This window comes from Schistocerca gregaria, chromosome 1 (assembly GCF_023897955.1).
Source record: "Schistocerca gregaria isolate iqSchGreg1 chromosome 1, iqSchGreg1.2, whole genome shotgun sequence".
In the NCBI taxonomy this organism is placed as follows: domain Eukaryota; kingdom Metazoa; phylum Arthropoda; class Insecta; order Orthoptera; family Acrididae; genus Schistocerca; species Schistocerca gregaria.
This window is the reverse complement of record NC_064920.1, coordinates 207,443,533-207,456,320: the sequence shown is the minus strand read 5'-3', so window position 1 is coordinate 207,456,320 and position 12,788 is coordinate 207,443,533. Positions and strand designations below refer to the sequence as shown.

Genomic DNA, 12,788 nt, shown 5'->3' with positions numbered 1-12,788 from the left:
AGCTCTGAATTGTATTTCTCTTGAACACTGTGGCAAAGAAGCGTTTGCTGCAACAGCCTCCTTAGCTCAGGGGCAGAGCACTGGTCTTGTAAACCAGGGATCGTGAGTTCGATTCTCACAGGGGGCAGCACAATTTTAAATGGGCCAATATAATCCTTTGAACCGAAAATTTCAAAATAGCGTGTCTTTTCGGGCCTGAGCCAAGATCACAGATGACGATAGACGAAAGACGGCAGCACCCAGTCAGTCTTCGCTGTGGACCTCAGTGGTAGCGAATTGTTGTGCCAGAGTAACTCTTTGTACGCATTTTATAAGCTCTGAATTGTATTTCTCTTGAACACTGTGGCAAAGAAGCGTGTGCTGCAACAGCCTCCTTAGCTCAGGGGCAGAGCACTGGTCTTGTAAACCAGGGGTCGTGAGTTCGATTCTCACAGGGAGCAGCACAATTTTAAATGGGCCAATATAATCCTTTGAACCGAAAATTTCAAAATAGCGTGTCTTTTCGGGCCTGAGCCAAGATCACAGATGACGATAGACGAAAGACGGCAGCACCCAGTCAGTCTTCGCTGTGGACCTCAGTGGTAGCGAATTGTTGTGCCAGAGTAACTCTTTGTACGCATTTTATAAGCTCTGAATTGTATTTCTCTTGAACACTGTGGCAAAGAAGCGTGTGCTGCAACAGCCTCCTTAGCTCAGGGGCAGAGCACTGGTCTTGTAAACCAGGGGTCGTGAGTTCGATTCTCACAGGGGGCAGCACAATTTTAAATGGGCCAATATAATCCTTTGAACCGAAAATTTCAAAATAGCGTGTCTTTTCGGGCCTGAGCCAAGATCACAGATGACGATAGACGAAAGACGGCAGCACCCAGTCAGTCTTCGCTGTGGACCTCAGTGGTAGCGAATTGTTGTGCCAGAGTAACTCTTTGTACGCATTTTATAAGCTCTGAATTGTATTTCTCTTGAACACTGTGGCAAAGAAGCATGTGCTGCAACAGCCACCTTAGCTCAGGGGCAGAGCACTGGTCTTGTAAACCAGGGGTCGTGAGTTCGATTCTCACAGAGGGCAGCACAATTTTAAATGGGCCAATATAATCCTTTGAACCGAAAATTTCAAAATAGCGTGTCTTTTCGGGCCTGAGCCAAGATCACAGATGACGATAGACGAAAGACGGCAGCACCCAGTCAGTCTTCGCTGTGGACCTCAGTGGTAGCGAATTGTTGTGCCAGAGTAACTCTTTGTACGCATTTTATAAGCTCTGAATTGTATTTCTCTTGAACACTGTGGCAAAGAAGCGTGTGCTGCAACAGCCTCCTTAGCTCAGGGGCAGAGCACTGGTCTTGTAAACCAGGGGTCGTGAGTTCGATTCTCACAGGGGGCAGCACAATTTTAAATGGGCCAATATAATCCTTTGAACCGAAAATTTCAAAATAGCGTGTCTTTTCGGGCCTGAGCCAAGATCACAGATGACGATAGACGAAAGACGGCAGCACCCAGTCAGTCTTCGCTGTGGACCTCAGTGGTAGCGAATTGTTGTGCCAGAGTAACTCTTTGTACGCATTTTATAAGCTCTGAATTGTATTTCTCTTGAACACTGTGGCAAAGAAGCGTGTGCTGCAACAGCCTCCTTAGCTCAGGGGCAGAGCACTGGTCTTGTAAACCAGGGGTCGTGAGTTCGATTCTCACAGAGGGCAGCACAATTTTAAATGGGCCAATATAATCCTTTGAACCGAAAATTTCAAAATAGCGTGTCTTTTCGGGCCTGAGCCAAGATCACAGATGATGATAGACGAAAGACGGCAGCACCCAGTCAGTCTTCGCTGTGGACCTCAGTGGTAGCGAATTGTTGTGCCAGAGTAACTCTTTGTACGCATTTTATAAGCTCTGAATTGTATTTCTCTTGAACACTGTGGCAAAGAAGGGTGTGCTGCAACAGCCTCCTTAGCTCAAGGGCAGAGCACTGGTCTTGTAAACCAGGGTTCGTGAGTTCGATTCTCACAGGGGGCAGCACAATTTTAAATGGGAGAATATAATCCTTTGAACCGAAAATTTCAAAATAGCGTGTCTTTTCGGGCCTGAGCCAAGATCACAGATGACGATAGACGAAAGACGGCAGCACCCAGTCAGTCTTCGCTGTGGACCTCAGTGGTAGCGAATTGTTGTGCCAGAGTAACTCTTTGTACGCATTTTATAAGATCTGAATTGTATTTCTCTTGAACACTGTGGCAAAGAAGCGTGTGCTGCAACAGCCTCCTTAGCTCAGGGGCAGAGCACTGGTCTTGTAAGTCAGGGGTCGTGAGTTCGATTCTCACAGGGGGCAGCACAATTTTAAATGGGCCAATATAATCCTTTGAACCGAAAATTTCAAAATAGCGTGTCTTTTCGGGCCTGAGCCAAGATCACAGATGACGATAGACGAAAGACGGCAGCACCCAGTCAGTCTTCGCTGTGGACCTCAGTGGTAGCGAATTGTTGTGCCAGAGTAACTCTTTGTACGCATTTTATAAGCTCTGAATTGTATTTCTCTTGAACACTGTGGCAAAGAAGCGTGTGCTGCAACAGCCTCCTTAGCTCAGGAGCAGAGCACTGGTCTTGTAAACCAGGGGTCGTGATTTCGATTCTCACAGGGGGCAGCACAATTTTAAATGGGCCAATATAATCCTTTGAACCGAAAATTTCAAAATAGCGTGTCTTTTTGGGCCTGAGCCAAGATCACAGATGACGATAGACGAAAGACGGCAGCACCCAGTCAGTCTTCGCTGTGGACCTCAGTGGTAGCGAATTGTTGTGCCAGAGTAACTCTTTGTACGCATTTTATAAGCTCTGAATTGTATTTCTCTTGAACACTGTGGCAAAGAAGTGTGTGCTGCAACAGCCTCCTTAACTCAGGGGCAGAGCACTGGTCTTGTAAACCAGGGGTCGTGAGTTCGATTCTCACAGGGGGCAGCACAATTTTAAATGGGCCAATATAATCCTTTGAACCGAAAATTTCAAAATAGCGTGTCTTTTCGGGCCTGAGCCAAGATCACAGATGACGATAGACGAAAGACGGCAGCACCCAGTCAGTCTTCGCTGTGGACCTCAGTGGTAGCGAATTGTTGTGCCAGAGTAACTCTTTGTACGCATTTTATTAGCTCTGAATTGTATTTCTCTTGAACACTGTGGCAAAGAAGCGTGTGCTGCAACAGCCTCCTTAGCTCAGGGGTAGAGCACTGGTCTTGTAAACCAGGGGTCGTGAGTTCGATTCTCACAAGGGGCAGCACAATTTTAAATGTGCCAATATAATCCTTTGAACCGAAAATTTCAAAATAGCGTGTCTTTTCGGGCCTGAGCCAAGATCACAGATGACGATAGACGAAAGACGGCAGCACCCAGTCAGTCTTCGCTGTGGACCTCAGTGGTAGCGAGTTGTTGTGCCAGAGTAACTCTTTGTACGCATTTTATAAGCTCTGAATTGTATTTCGCTTGAACACTGTGGCAAAGAAGCGTGTGCTGCAACAGCCTCCTTAGCTCAGCGGCAAAGCACTGGTCTTGTATACCAGGGGTCGTGAGTTCGATTCCCACAGGGGGCAGCACAATTTTAAATGGGCCAATATAATCCTTTGAACCGAAAATTTCAAAATAGCGTGTCTTTTCGGGCCTGAGCCAAGATCAAAGATGACGATAGACGAAAGACCGCAGCACCCAGTCAGTCTTCGCTGTGGACCTCAGTGGTAGCGAATTGTTGTGCCAGAGTAACTCTTTGTACGCATTTTATAAGCTCTGAATTGTATTTCTCTTGAACACTGTGGCAAAGAAGCGTGTGCTGCAACAGCCTCCTTAGCTCAGGGGCAGAGCACTGGTCTTGTAAACCAGGGGTTGTGAGTTCGATTCTCATAGGGGGCAGCACAATTTTAAATGGGCCAATATAATCCTTTGAACCGAAAATTTCAATATAGCGTGTCTTTTCGGGTCTGAGCCAAGATCACAGATGACAATAGACGAAAGACGTCAGCACCCAGTCAGTCTTCGCTGTGGACCTCAGTGGTAGCGAATTGTTGTGCCAGAGTAACTCTTTGTACGCATTTTATAAGCTCTGAATTGTATTTCTCTTGAACACTGTGGCAAAGAAGCATGTGCTGCAACAGCCTCCTTAGCTCAGGGGCAGAGCACTGGTCTTGTAAACCAGGGGTCGTGAGCTCGATTCTCACAGGGGGCAGCACAATTTTAAATGGGCCAATATAATCCTTTGAACCGAAAATTTCAAAATAGCGTGTCTTTTCGGGCCTGAGCCAAGATCACAGATGACGATAGACGAAAGACGGCAGCACCCAGTCAGTCTTCGCTGTGGACCTCAGTGGTAGCGAATTGTTGTGCCAGAGTAACTCTTTGTACGCATTTTATAAGCTCTGAATTGTATTTCTCTTGAACACTGTGGCAAAGAAGCGTGTGCTGCAACAGCCTCCTTAGCTCAGGGGCAGAGCACTGGTCTTGTAAACCAGGGGTCGTGAGTTCTATTCTCACAGGGGGCAGCACAATTTTAAATGGGCCAATATAATCCTTTGAACCGAAAATTTCAAAATAGCGTGTCTTTTCGGGCCTGAGCCAAGATCACAGATGACGATAGACGAAAGACGGCAGCACCCAGTCAGTCTTCGCTGTGGACCTCAGTGGTAGCGAATTGTTGTGCCAGAGTAACTCTTTGTACGCATTTTATAAGCTCTGAATTGTATTTCTCTTGAACACTGTGGCAAAGAAGCATGTGCTGCAACAGCCTCCTTAGCTCAGGGGCAGAGCACTGGTCTTGTAAACCAGGGGTCGTGAGTTCGATTCTCACAGGGGGCAGCACGATTTTAAATGGGCCAATATAATCCTTTGAACCGAAAATTTCAAAATAGCGTGTCTTTTCGGGCCTGAGCCAAGATCACAGATGACGATAGACGAAAGACGGCAGCACCCAGTCAGTCTTCGCTGTGGACCTCAGTGGTAGCGAATTGTTGTGCCAGAGTAACTCTTTGTACGCATTTTATAAGCTCTGAATTGTATTTCTCTTGAACACTGTGGCAAAGAAGCGTGTGCTGCAACAGCCTCCTTAGCTCAGGGGCAGAGCACTGGTCTTGTAAACCAGGGGTCGTGAGTTCGATTCTCACAGGGGGCAGCACAATTTTAAATGGGCCAATATAATCCTTTGAACCGAAAATTTCAAAATAGCGTGTCTTTTCGGGCCTGAGCCAAGATCACAGATGACGATAGACGAAAGACGGCAGCACCCAGTCAGTCTTCGCTGTGGACCTCAGTGGTAGCGAATTGTTGTGCCAGAGTAACTCTTTGTACGCATTTTATAAGCTCTGAATTGTATTTCTCTTGAACACTGTGGCAAAGAAGCATGTGCTGCAACAGCCTCCTTAGCTCAGGGGCAGAACACTGGTCTTGTAAACCAGGGGTCGTGAGTTCGATTCTCACAGGGGGCAGCACAATTTTAAATGGGCCAATATAATCCTTTGAACCGAAAATTTCAAAATAGCGTGTCTTTTCGGGCCTGAGCCAAGATCACAGATGACGATAGACGAAAGATGGCAGCACCCAGTCAGTCTTCGCTGTGGACCTCAGTGGTAGCGAATTGTTGTGCCAGAGTAACTCTTTGTACGCATTTTATTAGCTCTGAATTGTATTTCTCTTGAACACTGTGGCAAAGAAGCGTGTGCTGCAACCGCCTCCTTAGCTCAGGGGCAGAGCACTGGTCTTGTAAACCAGGGGTCGTGAGTTCGATTCTCACAGGGGGCAGCACAATTTTAAATGTGCCAATATAATCCTTTGAACCGAAAATTTCAAAATAGCGTGTCTTTTCGGGCCTGAGCCAGATCACAGATGACGATAGACGAAAGACGGCAGCACCCAGTCAGTCTTCGCTGTGGACCTCAGTGGTAGCGAATTGTTGTGCCAGAGTAACTCTTTGTACGCATTTTATAAGCTCTGAATTGTATTTCTCTTGAACACTGTGGCAAAGAAGCGTGTGCTGCAACAGCCTCCTTAGCTCAGCGGCAAAGCACTGGTCTTGTAAACCAGGGGTCGTGAGTTCGATTCTCACAGGGGGCAGCACAATTTTAAATGGGCCAATATAATCCTTTGAACCGAAAATTTCAAAATAGCGTGTCTTTTCGGGCCTGAGCCAAGATCACAGATGACGATAGACGAAAGACGGCAGCACCCAGTCAGTCTTCGCTGTGGACCTCAGTGGTAGCGAATTGTTGTGCCAGAGTAACTCTTTGTACGCATTTTATAAGCTCTGAATTGTATTTCTCTTGAACACTGTGGCAAAGAAGCGTGTGCTGCAACAGCCTCCTTAGCTCAGGGGCAGAGCACTGGTCTTGTAAACCAGGGGTCGTGAGTTCAATTCTCACAGGGGGCAGCACAATTTTAAATGGGCCAATATAATCCTTTGAACCGAAAATTTCAATATAGCGTGTCTTTTCGGGTCTGAGCCAAGATCACAGATGACGATAGACGAAAGACGGCAGCACCCAGTCAGTCTTCGCTGTGGACCTCAGTAGTAGCGAATTGTTGTGCCAGAGTAACTCTTTGTACGCATTTTATAAGCTCAGAATTGTATTTCTCTTGAACACTGTGGCAAAGAAGCATGTGCTGCAACAGCCTCCTTAGCTCAGGGGCAGAGCACTGGTCTTGTAAACCAGGGGTCGTGAGCTCGATTCTCACAGGGGGCAGCACAATTTTAAATGGGCCGATATAATCCTTTGAACCGAAAATTTCAAAATAGCGTGTCTTTTCGGGCCTGAGCCAAGATCACAGATGACGATAGACGAAAGACGGCAGCACCCAGTCAGTCTTCGCTGTGGACCTCAGTGGTAGCGAATTGTTGTGGCAGAGTAACTCTTTGTACGCATTTTATAAGCTCTGAATTGTATTTCTCTTGAACACTGTGGCAAAGAAGCGTGTGCTGCAACAGCCTCCTTAGCTCAGGGGCAGAGCACTGGTCTTGTAAACCAGGGGTCGTGAGTTCGATTCTCACAGGGGGCAGCACAATTTTAAATGGGCCAATATAATCCTTTGAACCGAAAATTTCAAAATAGCGTGTCTTTTCGGGCCTGAGCCAAGATCACAGATGACGATAGACGAAAGACGGCAGCACCCAGTCAGTCTTCGCTGTGGACCTCAGTGGTAGCGAATTGTTGTGCCAGAGTAACTCTTTGTACGCATTTTATAAGCTCTGAATTGTATTTCTCTTGAACACTGTGGCAAAGAAGCGTGCGCTGCAACAGCCTTCTTAGCTCAGCGGCAAAGCACTGGTCTTGTAAACCAGGGGTCGTGAGTTCGATTCTCACAGGGGGCAGCACAATTTTAAATGGGCCAATATAATCCTTTGAACCGAAAATTTCAAAATAGCGTGTCTTTTCGGGCCTGAGCCAAGATCACAGATGACGATAGACGAAAGACGGCAGCACCCAGTCAGTCTTCGCTGTGGACCTCAGTGGTAGCGAATTGTTGTGCCAGAGTAACTCTTTGTACGCATTTTATAAGCTCTGAATTGTATTTCTCTTGAACACTGTGGCTAAGAAGCGTGTGCTGCAACAGCCTCCTTAGCTCAGGGGCAGAGCACTGGTCTTGTAAACCAGGGGTCGTGAGTTCGATTCTCACAGGGGGCAGCACAATTTTTAATGGGCCAATATAATCCTTTGAACCGAAAATTTCAAAATAGCGTGTCTTTTCGGGCCTGAGCCAAGATCACAGATGACGATAGACGAAAGACGGCAGCACCCAGTCAGTCTTCGCTGTGGACCTCAGTGGTAGCGAATTGTTGTGCCAGAGTAACTCTTTGTACGCATTTTATAAGCTCTGAATTGTATTTCTCTTGAACACTGTGTCAAAGAAGCATGTGCTGCAACAGCCTCCTTAGCTCAGGGGCAGAGCACTGGTCTTGTAAACCAGGGGTCGTGAGTTCGATTCTCACAGGGGCAGCACAATTTTAAATGGGCCAATATAATCCTTTGAACCGAAAATTTCAAAATAGCGTGTCTTTTCGGGCCTGAGCCAAGATCACAGATGACGATAGACGAAAGACGGCAGCACCCAGTCAGTCTTCGCTGTGGACCTCAGTGGTAGCGAATTGTTGTGCCAGAGTAACTCTTTGTACGCATTTTATAAGCTCTGAATTGTATTTCGCTTGAACACTGTGTCAAAGAATCGTGTACTGCAACAGCCTCCTTAGCTCAGGGGCAGAGCACTGGTCTTGTAAACCAGGGGTCGTGAGTTCGATTCTCACAGGGGGCAGCACAATTTTAAATGGGCCAATATAATCCTTTGAACCGAAAATTTCAAAATAGCGTGTCTTTTCGGGCCTGAGCCAAGATCACAGATGACGATAGACGAAAGACGGCAGCACCCAGTCAGTCTTCGCTGTGGACCTCAGTGGTAGCGAATTGTTGTGCCAGAGTAACTCTTTGTACGCATTTTATAAGCTCTGAATTGTATTTCGCTTGAACACTGTGGCAAAGAAGCGTGTGCTGCAACAGCCTCCTTAGCTCAGGGGCAGAGCACTGGTCTTGTAAACCAGGGGTCGTGAGTTCGATTCTCACAGGGGCAGCACAATTTTAAATGGGCCAATATAATCCTTTGAACCGAAAATTTCAAAATAGCGTGTCTTTTCGGGCCTGAGCCAAGATCACAGATGACGATAGACGAAAGACGGCAGCACCCAGTCAGTCTTCGCTGTGGACCTCAGTGGTAGCGAATTGTTGTGCCAGAGTAACTCTTTGTACGCATTTTATAAGCTCTGAATTGTATTTCTCTTGAACACTGTGGCAAAGAAGCGTGTGCTGCAACAGCCTCCTTAACTCAGGGGCAGAGCACTGGTCTTGTAAACCAGGGGTCGTGAGTTCGATTCTCACAGGGGGCAGCACAATTTTAAATGGGCCAATATAATCCTTTGAACCGAAAATTTCAAAATAGCGTGTCTTTTCGGGCCTGAGCCAAGATCACAGATGACGATAGACGAAAGACGGCAGCACCCGGTCAGTCTTCGCTGTCGACCTCAGTGGTAGCGAATTGTTGTGCCGGAGTAACTCTTTGTACGCATTTTATAAGCTCTGAATTGTATTTCTCCTGAACACTGTGGCTAAGAAGCGTATGCTGCAACAGCCTCCTTAGCTCAGGGGCAGAACACTGGTCTTGTAAACCAGGGGTCGTGAGTTCGATAATCACAGGGGGCAGCACAATTTTAAATGGGCCAATATAATCCTTTGAACCGAAACTTTCAAAATAGCGTGTCTTTTCGGGCCTGAGCCAAGATCACAGATGACGATAGACGAAAGACGGCAGCACCCAGTCAGTCTTCGCTGTGGACCTCAGTGGTAGCGAATTGTTGTGCCAGAGTAACTCTTTGTACGCATTTTATAAGCTCTGAATTGTATTTCTCTTGAACACTGTGTCAAAGAAGCATGTGCTGCAACAGCCTCCTTAGCTCAGGGGCAGAGCACTGGTCTTGTAAACCAGGGGTCGTGAGTTCGATTCTCACAGGGGCAGCACAATTTTAAATGGGCCAATATAATCCTTTGAACCGAAAATTTCAAAATAGCGTGTCTTTTCGGGCCTGAGCCAAGATCACAGATGACGATAGACGAAAGACGGCAGCACCCAGTCAGTCTTCGCTGTGGACCTCAGTGGTAGCGAATTGTTGTGCCAGAGTAACTCTTTGTACGCATTTTATAAGCTCTGAATTGTATTTCTCTTGAACACTGTGGCAAAGAAGCGTGTGCTGCAACAGCCTCCTTAGCTCAGGGGCAGAGCACTGGTCTTGTAAACCAGGGGTCGTGAGTTCGATTCTCACAGGGGGCAGCACAATTTTAAATGGGCCAATATAATCCTTTGAACCGAAAATTTCAAAATAGCGTGTCTTTTCGGGCCTGAGCCAAGATCACAGATGACGATAGACGAAAGACGGCAGCACCCAGTCAGTCTTCGCTGTGGACCTCAGTGGTAGCGAATTGTTGTGCCAGAGTAACTCTTTGTACGCATTTTATAAGCTCTGAATTGTATTTCTCTTGAACACTGTGGCAAAGAAGCGTGTGCTGCAACAGCCTCCTTAGCTCAGGGGCAGAGCACTGGTCTTGTAAACCAGGGGTCGTGAGTTCGATTCTCACAGGGGGCAGCACAATTTTAAATGGGCCAATATAATCCTTTGAACCGAAACTTTCAAAATAGCGTGTCTTTTCGGGCCTGAGTCAAGATCACAGATGACGATAGACGAAAGACGGCAGCACCCAGTCAGTCTTCGCTGTGGACCTCAGTGGTAGCGAATTGTTGTGCCAGAGTAACTCTTTGTACGCATTTTATAAGCTCTGAATTGTATTTCTCTTGAACACTGTGTCAAAGAAGCATGTGCTGCAACAGCCTCCTTAGCTCAGGGGCAGAGCACTGGTCTTGTAAACCAGGGGTCGTGAGTTCGATTCTCACAGGGGCAGCACAATTTTAAATGGGCCAATATAATCCTTTGAACCGAAAATTTCAAAATAGCGTGTCTTTTCGGGCCTGAGCCAAGATCACAGATGACGATAGACGAAAGACGGCAGCACCCAGTCAGTCTTCGCTGTGGACCTCAGTGGTAGCGAATTGTTGTGCCAGAGTAACTCTTTGTACGCATTTTATAAGCTCTGAATTGTATTTCTCTTGAACACTGTGGCAAAGAAGCGTGTGCTGCCACAGCCTCCTTAGCTCAGGGGCAGAGCACTGGTCTTGTAAACCAGGGGTCGTGAGTTCGATTCTCACAGGAGGCAGCACAATTTTAAATGGGCCAATATAATCCTTTGAACCGAAAATTTCAAAATAGCGTGTCTTTTCGGGCCTGAGCCAAGATCACAGATGACGATAGACGAAAGACGGCAGCACCCAGTCAGTCTTCGCTGTGGACCTCAGTGGTAGCGAATTGTTGTGCCAGAGTAACTCTTTGTATGCATTTTATAAGCTCTGAATTGTATTTCTCTTGAACACTGTGGCAAAGAAGCGTGTGCTGTAACAGCCTCCTTAGCTCAGGGGCAGAGCACTGGTCTTGTAAACCAGGGGTCGTGAGATCGATTCTCACAGGGGGCAGCACAATTTTAAATGGGCCAATATAATCCTTTGAACCGAAAATTTCAAAATAGCGTGTCTTTTCGGGCCTGAGCCAAGATCACAGATGACGATAGACGAAAGACGGCAGCACCCAGTCAGTCTTCGCTGTGGACCTCAGTGGTAGCGAATTGTTGTGCCAGAGTAACTCTTTGTACGCATTTTATAAGCTCTGAATTGTACTTCTCTTGAACACTGTGGCAAAGAAGCGTGCGCTGCAACAGCCTCCTTAGCTCAGGGGCAGAGCACTGGTCTTGTAAACCAGGGGTCGTGAGTTCGATTCTCACAGGGGGCAGCACAATTTTAAATGGGCCAATATAATCCTTTGAACCGAAAATTTCAAAATAGCGTGTCTTTTCGGGCCTGAGCCAAGATCACAGATGACGATAGACGAAAGACGGCAGCACCCTGTCAGTCTTCGCTGTGGACCTCAGTGGTAGCGAATTGTTGTGCCAGAGTAACTCTTTGTACGCATTTTATAAGCTCTGAATTGTATTTCTCTTGAACACTGTGGCAAAGAAGCGTGTGCTGCAACAGCCTCCTTAGCTCAGGGGCAGAGCACTGGTCTTGTAAACCAGGGTTCGTGAGTTCGATTCTCACAGGGGGCAGCACAATTTTAAATGGGCCAATATAATCCTTTGAACCGAAAATTTCAAAATAGCGTGTCTTTTCGGGCCTGAGCCAAGATCACAGATGACGATAGACGAAAGACGGCAGCACCCAGTCAGTCATCGATGTGGACCTCAGTGGTAGCGAATTGTTGTGCCAGAGTAACTCTTTGTACGCATTTTATAAGCTCTGAATTGTATTTCTCTTGAACACTGTGGCATAGAAGCGTGTGCTGCAACAGCCTCCTTAGCTCAGGGGCAGAGCACTGGTCTTGTAAACCAGGGGTCGTGAGTTCGATTCTCACAGGGGGCAGCACGATTTTAAATGGGCCAATATAATCCTTTGAACCGAAAATTTCAGAATAGCGTGTCTTTTCGGGCCTGAGCCAAGATCACAGATGACGATAGACGAAAGACGGCAGCACCCAGTCAGTCTTCGCTGTGGACCTCAGTGGTAGCGAATTGTTGTGCCAGAGTAACTCTTTGTACGCATTTTATAAGCTCTGAATTGTATTTGTCTTGAACACTGTGGCAAAGAAGCATGTGCTGCAACAGCCTCCTTAGCTCAGGGGCAGAGCACTGGTCTTGTAAACCAGGGGTCGTGTGTTCGATTCTCACAGGAGGCAGCACAAATTTAAATGGGCCAATATAATCCTTTGAACCGAAAATTTCAAAATAGCGTGTCTTTTCGGGCCTGAGCCAAGATCACAGATGACGATAGACGAAAGACGGCAGCACCCAGTCAGTCTTCGCTGTGGACCTCAGTGGTAGCGAATTGTTGTGCCAGAGTAACTCTTTGTACGCATTTTATAAGCTCTGAATTGTATTTCTCTTGAACACTGTGGCAAAGAAGCGTGTGCTGCAACAGCCTCCTTAGCTCAGGGGCAGAGCACTGGTCTTGTAAACCAGGGGTCGTGAGTTCGATTCTCACAGGGGGCAGCACAATTTTAAATGGGCCAATATAATCCTTTGAACCGAAAATTTCAAAATAGCGTGTCTTTTCGGGCCTGAGCCAAGATCACATATGACGATAGACGAAAGACGGCAGCACCCAGTCAGTCTTCACTGTGGACCTCAGTGGTAGC

At 47.0% G+C, this 12,788-nt stretch overlaps 41 non-coding genes across 41 annotated transcripts; all 41 read left to right on the top strand.

Annotated features, from left to right (window-relative positions):
* Window positions 1-55: 55 nt before the first annotated feature.
* Trnat-ugu (transfer RNA threonine (anticodon UGU)) lies at window positions 56-127 on the top strand. The gene has a single exon. It is a non-coding gene; the product is annotated as a tRNA-Thr (tRNA).
* A 241-nt stretch (window positions 128-368) lies between these two features.
* On the top strand, window positions 369-440 carry Trnat-ugu (transfer RNA threonine (anticodon UGU)). The gene has a single exon. It is a non-coding gene; the product is annotated as a tRNA-Thr (tRNA).
* A 241-nt stretch (window positions 441-681) lies between these two features.
* On the top strand, window positions 682-753 carry Trnat-ugu (transfer RNA threonine (anticodon UGU)). The gene has a single exon. It is a non-coding gene; the product is annotated as a tRNA-Thr (tRNA).
* Window positions 754-994: 241 nt separating this feature from the next.
* Window positions 995-1,066, top strand: Trnat-ugu (transfer RNA threonine (anticodon UGU)). The gene has a single exon. It is a non-coding gene; the product is annotated as a tRNA-Thr (tRNA).
* A 241-nt stretch (window positions 1,067-1,307) lies between these two features.
* On the top strand, window positions 1,308-1,379 carry Trnat-ugu (transfer RNA threonine (anticodon UGU)). Its single transcript has one exon. It is a non-coding gene; the product is annotated as a tRNA-Thr (tRNA).
* Window positions 1,380-1,620: 241 nt separating this feature from the next.
* Window positions 1,621-1,692, top strand: Trnat-ugu (transfer RNA threonine (anticodon UGU)). The gene has a single exon. It is a non-coding gene; the product is annotated as a tRNA-Thr (tRNA).
* Window positions 1,693-1,933: 241 nt separating this feature from the next.
* On the top strand, window positions 1,934-2,005 carry Trnat-ugu (transfer RNA threonine (anticodon UGU)). The gene has a single exon. It is a non-coding gene; the product is annotated as a tRNA-Thr (tRNA).
* A 241-nt stretch (window positions 2,006-2,246) lies between these two features.
* Trnat-ugu (transfer RNA threonine (anticodon UGU)) lies at window positions 2,247-2,318 on the top strand. The gene has a single exon. It is a non-coding gene; the product is annotated as a tRNA-Thr (tRNA).
* Window positions 2,319-2,559: 241 nt separating this feature from the next.
* Trnat-ugu (transfer RNA threonine (anticodon UGU)) lies at window positions 2,560-2,631 on the top strand. Its single transcript has one exon. It is a non-coding gene; the product is annotated as a tRNA-Thr (tRNA).
* A 241-nt stretch (window positions 2,632-2,872) lies between these two features.
* Window positions 2,873-2,944, top strand: Trnat-ugu (transfer RNA threonine (anticodon UGU)). The gene has a single exon. It is a non-coding gene; the product is annotated as a tRNA-Thr (tRNA).
* Window positions 2,945-3,185: 241 nt separating this feature from the next.
* Window positions 3,186-3,257, top strand: Trnat-ugu (transfer RNA threonine (anticodon UGU)). Its single transcript has one exon. It is a non-coding gene; the product is annotated as a tRNA-Thr (tRNA).
* A 241-nt stretch (window positions 3,258-3,498) lies between these two features.
* On the top strand, window positions 3,499-3,570 carry Trnat-ugu (transfer RNA threonine (anticodon UGU)). Its single transcript has one exon. It is a non-coding gene; the product is annotated as a tRNA-Thr (tRNA).
* A 241-nt stretch (window positions 3,571-3,811) lies between these two features.
* On the top strand, window positions 3,812-3,883 carry Trnat-ugu (transfer RNA threonine (anticodon UGU)). The gene has a single exon. It is a non-coding gene; the product is annotated as a tRNA-Thr (tRNA).
* A 241-nt stretch (window positions 3,884-4,124) lies between these two features.
* On the top strand, window positions 4,125-4,196 carry Trnat-ugu (transfer RNA threonine (anticodon UGU)). Its single transcript has one exon. It is a non-coding gene; the product is annotated as a tRNA-Thr (tRNA).
* A 241-nt stretch (window positions 4,197-4,437) lies between these two features.
* Trnat-ugu (transfer RNA threonine (anticodon UGU)) lies at window positions 4,438-4,509 on the top strand. Its single transcript has one exon. It is a non-coding gene; the product is annotated as a tRNA-Thr (tRNA).
* Window positions 4,510-4,750: 241 nt separating this feature from the next.
* Trnat-ugu (transfer RNA threonine (anticodon UGU)) lies at window positions 4,751-4,822 on the top strand. Its single transcript has one exon. It is a non-coding gene; the product is annotated as a tRNA-Thr (tRNA).
* A 241-nt stretch (window positions 4,823-5,063) lies between these two features.
* Trnat-ugu (transfer RNA threonine (anticodon UGU)) lies at window positions 5,064-5,135 on the top strand. Its single transcript has one exon. It is a non-coding gene; the product is annotated as a tRNA-Thr (tRNA).
* A 241-nt stretch (window positions 5,136-5,376) lies between these two features.
* On the top strand, window positions 5,377-5,448 carry Trnat-ugu (transfer RNA threonine (anticodon UGU)). The gene has a single exon. It is a non-coding gene; the product is annotated as a tRNA-Thr (tRNA).
* A 241-nt stretch (window positions 5,449-5,689) lies between these two features.
* On the top strand, window positions 5,690-5,761 carry Trnat-ugu (transfer RNA threonine (anticodon UGU)). The gene has a single exon. It is a non-coding gene; the product is annotated as a tRNA-Thr (tRNA).
* Window positions 5,762-6,001: 240 nt separating this feature from the next.
* Window positions 6,002-6,073, top strand: Trnat-ugu (transfer RNA threonine (anticodon UGU)). Its single transcript has one exon. It is a non-coding gene; the product is annotated as a tRNA-Thr (tRNA).
* Window positions 6,074-6,314: 241 nt separating this feature from the next.
* Trnat-ugu (transfer RNA threonine (anticodon UGU)) lies at window positions 6,315-6,386 on the top strand. The gene has a single exon. It is a non-coding gene; the product is annotated as a tRNA-Thr (tRNA).
* Window positions 6,387-6,627: 241 nt separating this feature from the next.
* Window positions 6,628-6,699, top strand: Trnat-ugu (transfer RNA threonine (anticodon UGU)). Its single transcript has one exon. It is a non-coding gene; the product is annotated as a tRNA-Thr (tRNA).
* A 241-nt stretch (window positions 6,700-6,940) lies between these two features.
* Trnat-ugu (transfer RNA threonine (anticodon UGU)) lies at window positions 6,941-7,012 on the top strand. Its single transcript has one exon. It is a non-coding gene; the product is annotated as a tRNA-Thr (tRNA).
* Window positions 7,013-7,253: 241 nt separating this feature from the next.
* On the top strand, window positions 7,254-7,325 carry Trnat-ugu (transfer RNA threonine (anticodon UGU)). Its single transcript has one exon. It is a non-coding gene; the product is annotated as a tRNA-Thr (tRNA).
* A 241-nt stretch (window positions 7,326-7,566) lies between these two features.
* Trnat-ugu (transfer RNA threonine (anticodon UGU)) lies at window positions 7,567-7,638 on the top strand. Its single transcript has one exon. It is a non-coding gene; the product is annotated as a tRNA-Thr (tRNA).
* Window positions 7,639-7,879: 241 nt separating this feature from the next.
* Trnat-ugu (transfer RNA threonine (anticodon UGU)) lies at window positions 7,880-7,953 on the top strand. Its single transcript has one exon. It is a non-coding gene; the product is annotated as a tRNA-Thr (tRNA).
* A 238-nt stretch (window positions 7,954-8,191) lies between these two features.
* Trnat-ugu (transfer RNA threonine (anticodon UGU)) lies at window positions 8,192-8,263 on the top strand. Its single transcript has one exon. It is a non-coding gene; the product is annotated as a tRNA-Thr (tRNA).
* Window positions 8,264-8,504: 241 nt separating this feature from the next.
* Window positions 8,505-8,578, top strand: Trnat-ugu (transfer RNA threonine (anticodon UGU)). The gene has a single exon. It is a non-coding gene; the product is annotated as a tRNA-Thr (tRNA).
* Window positions 8,579-8,816: 238 nt separating this feature from the next.
* Trnat-ugu (transfer RNA threonine (anticodon UGU)) lies at window positions 8,817-8,888 on the top strand. The gene has a single exon. It is a non-coding gene; the product is annotated as a tRNA-Thr (tRNA).
* A 241-nt stretch (window positions 8,889-9,129) lies between these two features.
* Trnat-ugu (transfer RNA threonine (anticodon UGU)) lies at window positions 9,130-9,201 on the top strand. Its single transcript has one exon. It is a non-coding gene; the product is annotated as a tRNA-Thr (tRNA).
* Window positions 9,202-9,442: 241 nt separating this feature from the next.
* Trnat-ugu (transfer RNA threonine (anticodon UGU)) lies at window positions 9,443-9,516 on the top strand. The gene has a single exon. It is a non-coding gene; the product is annotated as a tRNA-Thr (tRNA).
* Window positions 9,517-9,754: 238 nt separating this feature from the next.
* Trnat-ugu (transfer RNA threonine (anticodon UGU)) lies at window positions 9,755-9,826 on the top strand. Its single transcript has one exon. It is a non-coding gene; the product is annotated as a tRNA-Thr (tRNA).
* Window positions 9,827-10,067: 241 nt separating this feature from the next.
* Trnat-ugu (transfer RNA threonine (anticodon UGU)) lies at window positions 10,068-10,139 on the top strand. Its single transcript has one exon. It is a non-coding gene; the product is annotated as a tRNA-Thr (tRNA).
* A 241-nt stretch (window positions 10,140-10,380) lies between these two features.
* On the top strand, window positions 10,381-10,454 carry Trnat-ugu (transfer RNA threonine (anticodon UGU)). The gene has a single exon. It is a non-coding gene; the product is annotated as a tRNA-Thr (tRNA).
* A 238-nt stretch (window positions 10,455-10,692) lies between these two features.
* On the top strand, window positions 10,693-10,764 carry Trnat-ugu (transfer RNA threonine (anticodon UGU)). The gene has a single exon. It is a non-coding gene; the product is annotated as a tRNA-Thr (tRNA).
* Window positions 10,765-11,005: 241 nt separating this feature from the next.
* Trnat-ugu (transfer RNA threonine (anticodon UGU)) lies at window positions 11,006-11,077 on the top strand. The gene has a single exon. It is a non-coding gene; the product is annotated as a tRNA-Thr (tRNA).
* A 241-nt stretch (window positions 11,078-11,318) lies between these two features.
* Trnat-ugu (transfer RNA threonine (anticodon UGU)) lies at window positions 11,319-11,390 on the top strand. Its single transcript has one exon. It is a non-coding gene; the product is annotated as a tRNA-Thr (tRNA).
* A 241-nt stretch (window positions 11,391-11,631) lies between these two features.
* Window positions 11,632-11,703, top strand: Trnat-ugu (transfer RNA threonine (anticodon UGU)). Its single transcript has one exon. It is a non-coding gene; the product is annotated as a tRNA-Thr (tRNA).
* Window positions 11,704-11,944: 241 nt separating this feature from the next.
* On the top strand, window positions 11,945-12,016 carry Trnat-ugu (transfer RNA threonine (anticodon UGU)). The gene has a single exon. It is a non-coding gene; the product is annotated as a tRNA-Thr (tRNA).
* Window positions 12,017-12,257: 241 nt separating this feature from the next.
* Trnat-ugu (transfer RNA threonine (anticodon UGU)) lies at window positions 12,258-12,329 on the top strand. The gene has a single exon. It is a non-coding gene; the product is annotated as a tRNA-Thr (tRNA).
* A 241-nt stretch (window positions 12,330-12,570) lies between these two features.
* Window positions 12,571-12,642, top strand: Trnat-ugu (transfer RNA threonine (anticodon UGU)). Its single transcript has one exon. It is a non-coding gene; the product is annotated as a tRNA-Thr (tRNA).
* The last annotated feature ends 146 nt before the right edge of the window (window positions 12,643-12,788 follow it).